At 39.1% G+C, this 8694-nt stretch overlaps 1 pseudogene; it reads left to right on the top strand.

Moving 5' to 3' along the window:
• Positions 1-6247: 6247 nt before the first annotated feature.
• LOC100964447 lies at positions 6248-7236 on the top strand (annotated as a pseudogene).
• Positions 7237-8694: the final 1458 nt, after the last annotated feature.

Below are 8694 nucleotides of genomic sequence, written 5' to 3'. Positions count from 1 at the left end.
CCTAGCACTCTGGGGGGCCAAGGCAGGTGGATTGTCTGAGCTCACGGGGAGACCAGCCTGAGCAAGAGCAAGAATTCTTCATCTCTAAAAATAATCAGGCATTGTGGCAGGTGCCTGTAGTCCCAGCTACTTAGGAGGTTGAGGCAAGAGAATCGCTTGAGCCCAAGAATTTGAGGTTGCTGTGAGCTGTGACACTACAGCACTCTACCAAGGGTGACAAAGTAAGACTGACTCAAAAAACAAACAAACAAAAAAGACATATACAGAACAAACCATTCCAAAGCTAAAGAATATACATTCTTTTCATCAGTCCATAGAACATACGCCAAAATAAATCATATCCTAGGACACAAATCAAACCTCAACAAAATTAAAAGAATTGAAATTATACCTTGTATCTTTTCAGACCACAAAGCAATAAAGGTGGAACTCAACTCCAACAAAAATTTCATCCCCACACAAAGGGATGGAAATTAAACAACCTTATGCTGAATGCCAGTTGAGTCAAGGAAGAGAGAAAGGAGGAAATTATTAAATTCCTCAAACAAAATAACAACAAAACTACAAATTACTGTGGGATGCTGCAAAAGCAGTCCTCAGAGGGAAATTTATCGCATTAGGGTCCTTCATCTGAAAAAAGAAAGAGAGCCTATCAACAACCTAATGAACTGTCTTATGGAACTGGAAAGGGAAGAGCAATCCAATCCCAAACTTAGCAGAAGAAAGGAAATAACCACAATTAAATCAGAAATAAATGAAATTGAAAACAAAAGAATCATTCAGAAAATTGATAAAACAAAACAGTGGTTTTTCAAAAAGATAAATAAAATTAATAAACCTTTGACCAGATTAACTAGAAACAGAAAAGTAAAATCTCTACTAATCTCAATTAAAAATGAAATGGGGTGGACTGTTCAGTCAATTGCCAATGACAAAAAATTTATACCATGTACTTACTTAGACAGTACTTTTTTTTTGAGACAGAGCCTCAAGCTGTTCCCCCTGAGTAGAGAGCTGTGGCATCAAGGCTCAGGAGTTTCTACTTCAGAGCTCTCAGATGTGGTTCTTGATCTTTTCATTTTACAGACATTCACATTGCTTGAGTCGATATTTAACTCTTTCACCTGGACATTGTCTTCTTTCTTCATTTGGCCTTTTTTTTTCTTTTCTTCTGTAATGATATCATTAGTATCATTTTACTTCAACTAAATCCACTAAGGTATTAATTAGATATAATTATAATTACTCACCAGCTGCTCTTAAGGAAGGAATGAGTTTATTTTCTACTGTCTTAGGAAACATGCCAGGTTTTCTGGGTGCTTCTTCTGGTGGGTTGTTTAGAAACTGAAATGATTGCAAAGTTATTAAAACTTGTTAAACTTTTAAGTGTTTTTCTTTTCCTTTTAGGCCTGGACCTACCTCAATAGCTTTTGCTGCTTGTTCTTTTGTTTCAAATTCCACAAAGGCAAATCCCTTTGGATCTCCAGTAGACTTGTAATGTGGTATACTTATGTAAACAACATTGCCACATTTCCCAAATACTCTTTCAATCCAGCTGTGATTAACATTTTTAGGAAGTAACTCCTAGGATAAATTAGAAGCAATACTGTAAATATTTAATAATTATGGTGTAAGCTTTTCACAATCCCTATACCTTATTCAGCATCCCAATAAATTTTAACTTAAAAAAAAATGAAATGGGGGAAATAACAATAGATGCCACATAGATACAAGAGATTATCTCTGATGACTATAAGAAACTCTATGCCCAGAAATTTGAAAATGTGGAGGAAATGGACCAATACTTGGAATCACGTCATCTCCCTAGACTTAACCAGGAAGAAACAGATCTCCTGAACAGATCTATATCAAGCACTGAGACTTAAGAAATAATAATAACAATAAAAAAATCTTCCAACAAAAAAATGCCCTAGACCAGAGGGCTTCACACTAGAATTCTATTAAACTGTCAAAGAAGAGTTTGTACCCATACTGAAGAACCTATTCTAACACATTGAGAAGGAAGGAATCTTCCCCTGACACATTCTAAGAAGCAAATACACCCTGATACCAAAACTAGGAAAAGACCCAACTAAAAAGGAGAACTACAGACCAATTTCATTAATGAATATTGATGCAAAAATACTCAATAAAATCTTAGCCAAGAGATTATAGCTACACATTAAAAAAATTGCACATCACAATCAAGTGGGCTTCATCTCAGGGATGCAAGGCTGTTTTAACATATGCAAATCCTTAAATGTAATTCACCACATCAATGACCATATTATCCTCTCAATAGATGCATAAAAAACATTTGATAAAATTCAGCATCCTTTTCTAACAAGAACACTTAAGAATATAGGCATAGGCATTTCTTAAACTGATTGAAGCCATCTGTGACAAACCCACAGCTAATATCATACTGAGTGGAGTAAAACTGAAAACTTTCCAATTAGAATTGGAAACAGATAAGGATATCCTCTATTGCCACTACTATTCAACATAGTTCTGGAAGTTCCAGCAAATGCCATCAGGCAAGAGAACCCTATAAAGGGAATCCAAATGGGGGCATAAGAGGTCAAACTCTCACTCTTTGCTGATGATATGATCTTATACTTAGAAAACACCAAAGACTCAACCACAAGTCTCCTAAAAGTGATCAAGAAATATAGTAATGTCTCAGGGTATAAAATCAATGTCCACAAATCAGTTAATCTAGTCAAGGACACAATTTCCTTCATAGTAGCTTCAAAGAAAATGAAATACCTAGGGATACACCTAACAAAAGAAAGACCTCTACAAACAGAATTACGAAACCCTAAGAAAAGAAATAGCAGAAGACATTAACAAATGGAGGAAGGTACTATGCTCTTGGCTGGGAAGAATCAACATAGTTAAGATGTCTATACTACCCAAAGCAATCTACAGATTAAATGCAATCCCCATTAAAATTTGAACATTGGCTCGGTGCCTGTGGCTCAAGTGGCTAAGGTGCCAGCCACATACACCTAAGGTGGCAGGTTCGAATCCAGCCCGGGCCCGCCAAACAACACTGACGGCTGCAACCAAAAAAATAGCTGGGTGTTGTGGCGGGCGCCTGTGGTCCCAGCTACTTGGGAGGCTGAGGCAGGAGACTCGCTTGAGCCCAGGAGTTGGAGGTTGCTATGAGCTGTGATGCCACAGTAGTCTACCCAGGGGGACAGCTTGAGGCTCTGTCTCAAACAAACAAACAAAAAAAAAATTTGAACATCATACTTTGAAGAACTGGGAAAAAATATATCTTCATTCCATATGGAACCAGAAAAAAACCTGTATAGCCAAGGAAATGTTTAGTAATAAAAAAAAGGCAGAAGCATCACTGAATTTAGATTTTAGACTTTAGGTTACATTACAAATCAATGGTGATCAAAACAACATGATATTGGCATAAAAATAGAGACATAGATATATGGAATGGAATAGCCATCTGATCTTTGATAAACCAAACAAAAGCATACACTGGAGAAAAGAATCCCTCTTCAACAAATAATGCTGTGAGAACTGGATAAGCACAAGAAAAACTGAAAGTGGACCGGCACCTTTCACTGCTTACAAAAACTGACTTCAGATGGATAAAAGACTTAAATCTAAGACAAGAAACAATAAAAATCCTCCAAGAAAATATGAGAAAAACTCTTGACAATGTTGGCATGAGGAAAGATTTTATCTAGAAGAATTCTGTGGTAATTACAACAACAAAAATAAACAAATGAGACTTAATTAAAGTGAAAAGCTTCTGCACAACTAAGGACACAATAAGTAAAGCAAATAGGCAACCTTCAGAATGGGGAAAGATATTTGCATGTTACGAATGTGACAAAGGATCAATAAGTAGGATCTACAGAGAGCTCAAATTAATTAACATAAAAGGAGTTAATAATCCCATGTATCACTGGGCAAGAGACATAAACAGAACCTTCTCTCAGGAAGACAGATGAATGGCTAATAAACATATGTAAAAATGTTAATCATCCCTACTCATCAGAAAAATGCAAATCAAAACTACCCTGATATATCACCTAACCCCAATAAGAATAGCCCACATCACAAATTCCCAAAGTTGTAGATGCTGGCACAGATGTGGAGTGAGAAGAACACTGTTTTTGTTTTGTTTTGTTTTTTGAGACAGAGCCTCAAGCTGTCGCCTTGGGTAGAGTGCTATGGCATCACAGATCACAGCAACCTCCAACTCCTGGGCTTAAGTGATTCTCCTGCCTCAGCCTCCCACTTAGCTGGGACTACAGGCACCCACCACAATGCCTGGCTATTTTTTGGTTGTAGTTGTCATTGTTGTTTGCCAGGCCCAGGCTGGATTCGAACCCACCATCTCTGGTGTATGTGGCTGACAACTTTGCCGCTTGAGCTACAGGCCCCAAGCCAAGAGGAACACTTTTACACTGTTGGTAGGACTGCAAACTAATATAGCCTCTTTTGAAAGAAGTATAGAGAATCCTCAAAGAACTCAAATTAGATGTCTCATTTCCTCCTGCAACCCCATTACTAGGCATCTATTCAGAAGAAAAAAAAAAATCCTTTCATCATAAGGACATTTACACTAATTTTTTTTTATTATAGCTCAATTTACAAATTCCAAGATGTGGAAACAACCTAAATGCCCATCAATTCAGGAATGGCTTAATGGAAACAACCTAAATGCCCATCAACTCAGGAATGGCTTAATAAGCTTTGGTATACATTTGGTATACTCCTGGCTTTGAGCCCAGGAGTTGGAGGTTGCTGTGAGCTATGATGCCACAGCACTCTACCCAGGGGGATAGCTTGAGGCTCTGTCTCAAAAAAAAAAAATAATAATAATAAAATAATTCAAAGAACAATTCATTAAAAAAGACCAAGTAGACAAAACTAAATAAACATCTCACCAAAGAAGACATACAAATGTTCAACATTATCAGTCATAAGGAAATGCGAATCAAACCCACAAAGTGAGATGAAGACTCAAGATGGCTGACTACAGGCATCTGACACTCACCTTCTTCACAAAGAAGAACCAAAATAACAAGAAGGTAATCACACTTCAAAAGAGAACACTGTATTTCAATAGGGATATGATAGAAAACATCCAAAATATGGAAAGAGAAGCAAGTGGGGCAGCCAGCTCAGCCTTGGATAGGAAACTGGGGAGTATTCCCAGTGTGGGAAAAGAGTAAGTGGGAAATCCTAAGTGGCCCACATTCTTACCATGGACTCCTGTAACCCTAACCATAGGAAAGCCCCTCAACCCTTACAGGCCCTGAAACTAGCATAGAGAGCTGTCTGGAGACCATATGACAGTACTGCTCCAGAAGAGTTCCAGCTGGATCTCACTGCCCCCCATCCCATAGTTTTAAGCAATTACACCATGGTCATCTTCAGAGTCCAGCCACCACCAGACTGCATCCTATCCTAAGACATAATAGCCCTTGCATCTTCACATCCCTGAAGCTCCATTGACATCACCCCAAATCAACTCACAGTGATGTGTGGCACAGCATTGGTTAGAGCCAGCAGAGTGACAGGGTCCCCAGCACTTTAATACACACAATGTCCTGCACCCTGGAAAACAGTCAGGGGAGTGCACCAGGGAAGCTGCCCCTGGGTCAAAGGGAGCCAAACTGTGTGATCTTCAAAGACTGAAACCCACCTGTCAGGGGTTATTGCCACTGATAGCAACCCTGCCCCACCAGCAGCAGGGCTACGAGACACTTGCATGTGCCCTGAAGACAGGCTCTTCCAGCCCATAGCAGCTGCCACTGCTGCTTCCAAAGGCCAAAGTACATGCCACTGGCAGTGACCCCACTCCCCCAGCAGCAGGGCCACTACACAATTAAAAATTCCCTGAGGATGGGCTCTTCTTGCTATTGCTGCTGCCATAGCCACTACCTTCAGAAGAGAGAATGGAAAGATACATTCAATGTGCAGAAAGAAAAAAACTGCAAGCCAAAAATACTATACCCATCAAATTTATCCTTCATAAATGGAGAAATAAAATCTTTTTCAAATTATCAGAAAATGAGGTAGTTCATCATTACTAGACTGGCCCTAAAAGAAAGGCTTAAAGAAATCCTATAGCTAGAAGCAAAAGGATATTATATACCACTATGAAAACACATAAAAGTATAAAGCTCGAGGAGACCCTTGAGCTGTAGTTTTGGGCCCGGGGCCATTTGGGGAGCATCTTTGTGGCCTCGACCTTTTCTTCCCAACTATGGAGAACGCAAAAGGCAACAAGTGGAACTCCATGGAGAAGGCCAGAGAAGAGTGTGGGAATTACAGTATTGACCACATAGCAACAGAAACTTGCTTGGTAGAGGACCAGCAAGCTGTAAGTCAACAGAATGTACTTGTTATACCAGGAATCTCAGCAAAGAGGACCAAATGAAAAAAATCCGTCAAGGATGACAAAGAGTTCTGCTGCCCCCAAAAGAAAGCAGAACATAATGATACGCCAAAACCTCAGAGGAAGGTGCCGCCTATTCCTCCAGTACCTGACGAACTGCCACCAGTTAATCTGCTTCACCGGGACACCGTACGGGCCTGGTGCCAGTAATTACACCTGAGCACCAAAGGCCAGAAACTGGAGGTATATAAGCATCTATGCACACACGCTTTTCCAAATCAAAAGAATTTTCCTAACACAGCAAAAGAGGCCAAGATCTGAAAAACACTTTAAAAAAAGTTAAATGTGGAAAAGAAAGCAATTTCCCCAGAAGGTTCTGCACAAAGGATGTGTGCTCAGGGGACTGATCCTCCTGTAGTAGTTCTCACTCCTGGATTAGATTCTCCCCCTGACGAAGGGGGTTTGCCTATCTTGGAGTCTGCCTCTCTTCTTGAGGGAGTTAATACAGTTGTTGTGACAACTTCTGCCCCAGAGACTTTGTTGGCCTCCTGGGCCAGAATTGCAGCAAGGGCCGGGTCATCCACGGAGGTAGTGGAATCTCCCCAGAAGGACTGTGATGTAAGATGGTATGTGGTCCATGAGAAGAGTCTCCCTGCAGACACAGGTGGTTGGGTTCACCTGCAATTTCATGCAGGACAAGCCTGGGTTCCTGAAAAGAAGGCAGGGAAAGTGAGCATGCTCTTTCTGCTTCCAGCCTGCAATCCCCCCCCCCGACCCCGCCCCATCTTGAAGATAACATGTGCCCCAAATGCGTCCACAGGAACAAGGCCTTAATAAAAAGTCTCCGGTGGGAATGAAGCACTATAAAAAGTGCATATACATCTCTATGATTGGAATTGATGGCAGAAATGCTCAATAGTCAATTCCATGGTGCTACTGAGAGCTGAATGCTAGTCCTCTTCACGTGCGTTCACAGGCTATGTAGACCGGTGGGTTGCAGATGCTATCCTCAGATCCCTGGTGGGACCTGCTGCTCCATGGGTCAGAATATAGAGACAGTTAAAAAGGGACAATATTCACAAATTTGTAAGAAAAAAATTATTCGTATTCAAAATTTTCTTAATACTCTAAGACTTCTGTGGTTTGACTCAAGGATAAAAACAACAGGCACTTTGACAGGGAATTTTATATAGCAAGGAATTTTTTCCCTTCCTATGAAGATACAAAAAACACTAGAAGTGGTGGAGTTGGAAAATTTGCAAAACTTGTTTTATACACTTAGTAGATGTGGGGAAGATAGGTTTGTGATCTTACAGTGTTCCCTTCAAAGTATGTTGGTTGTTAGTGGTCAGGCTTTTTCATCATATAAATAAATATTTTATACCTTAAAAAAAAAAGTATAAAGCTCACTGGTAAAGCAAATACATAAATGAAGAAGAGAAAAGACCCAAATGTTATCTCTAGACTATAGAAAACCACCGAACTATAATGATAGACAATAAAAGGAAAAGAAAGGAGCAAAGGATATACAAAAAGAAAATAAGAAACAACAAAATGACAAGAACAAGTCCTTACATATCAATAATAATCTGTTTATAATCAGATTAAATGTAAGACTAGCTAAATGGATAAAAAAAAATAAAAGACCCAACTATATGCTACCTGTAAGTAAGAGGGTGGAAAACATATTTAATGCAAATAAAAACCAAAACTGAGCAGGAGTTACTACACTTATATCAGATAAAATAGACTTTATGTTAAAAACAATAAAAAGAAATAATAAAGTCATTATATGTATAATAATAAAGGGATAAGTTCAGCAAGAGGATATAACAATTCTAAATATATATGCATCCAATGCTAAAGCAACCAGATATATAAAGCAAATATTATTAGCTCTATAAAGGGAGAGATAGACTCCAATATAATAACAGCTGAGGACTTCAACGTCCCACTCTTAGCATCAGATTGATCATCTAGATAGAAAATTAACAAAGAAACATTGGATTTAAACTACACTTTAAGCCAAATAAACCTAACAGATATCTGCATAAAATTTTATTCAACAAGTACAAAATTCACATTCTTCTCATCAGCACACAGAACATTCTCCAGGATACACCAACCATATGTTAGGCCACAAACAACTCTCAACAAATTTTTAAAAACTGAAATCTGTCTAAGCACAGTGGCTCATGCCTGCAATCCTAGCACTTGTGGAGGCCAAAGCAGGATTTCTTGCAGCCAGGAGTTCAAGACCAGCCTGAGCAACATAGCAGGACCCATCTCTACAAAAAGATAAAACATTAGCCAGA

This window comes from Otolemur garnettii, unplaced genomic scaffold, assembly GCF_000181295.1.
Source record: "Otolemur garnettii isolate 467f Iridium unplaced genomic scaffold, OtoGar3 scaffold00020, whole genome shotgun sequence".
Taxonomy (NCBI): Eukaryota; Metazoa; Chordata; class Mammalia; order Primates; family Galagidae; genus Otolemur; species Otolemur garnettii.
The sequence above is the reverse complement of the archived record's forward strand: the minus strand, read 5'-3'. Positions and strand labels throughout refer to the sequence as shown.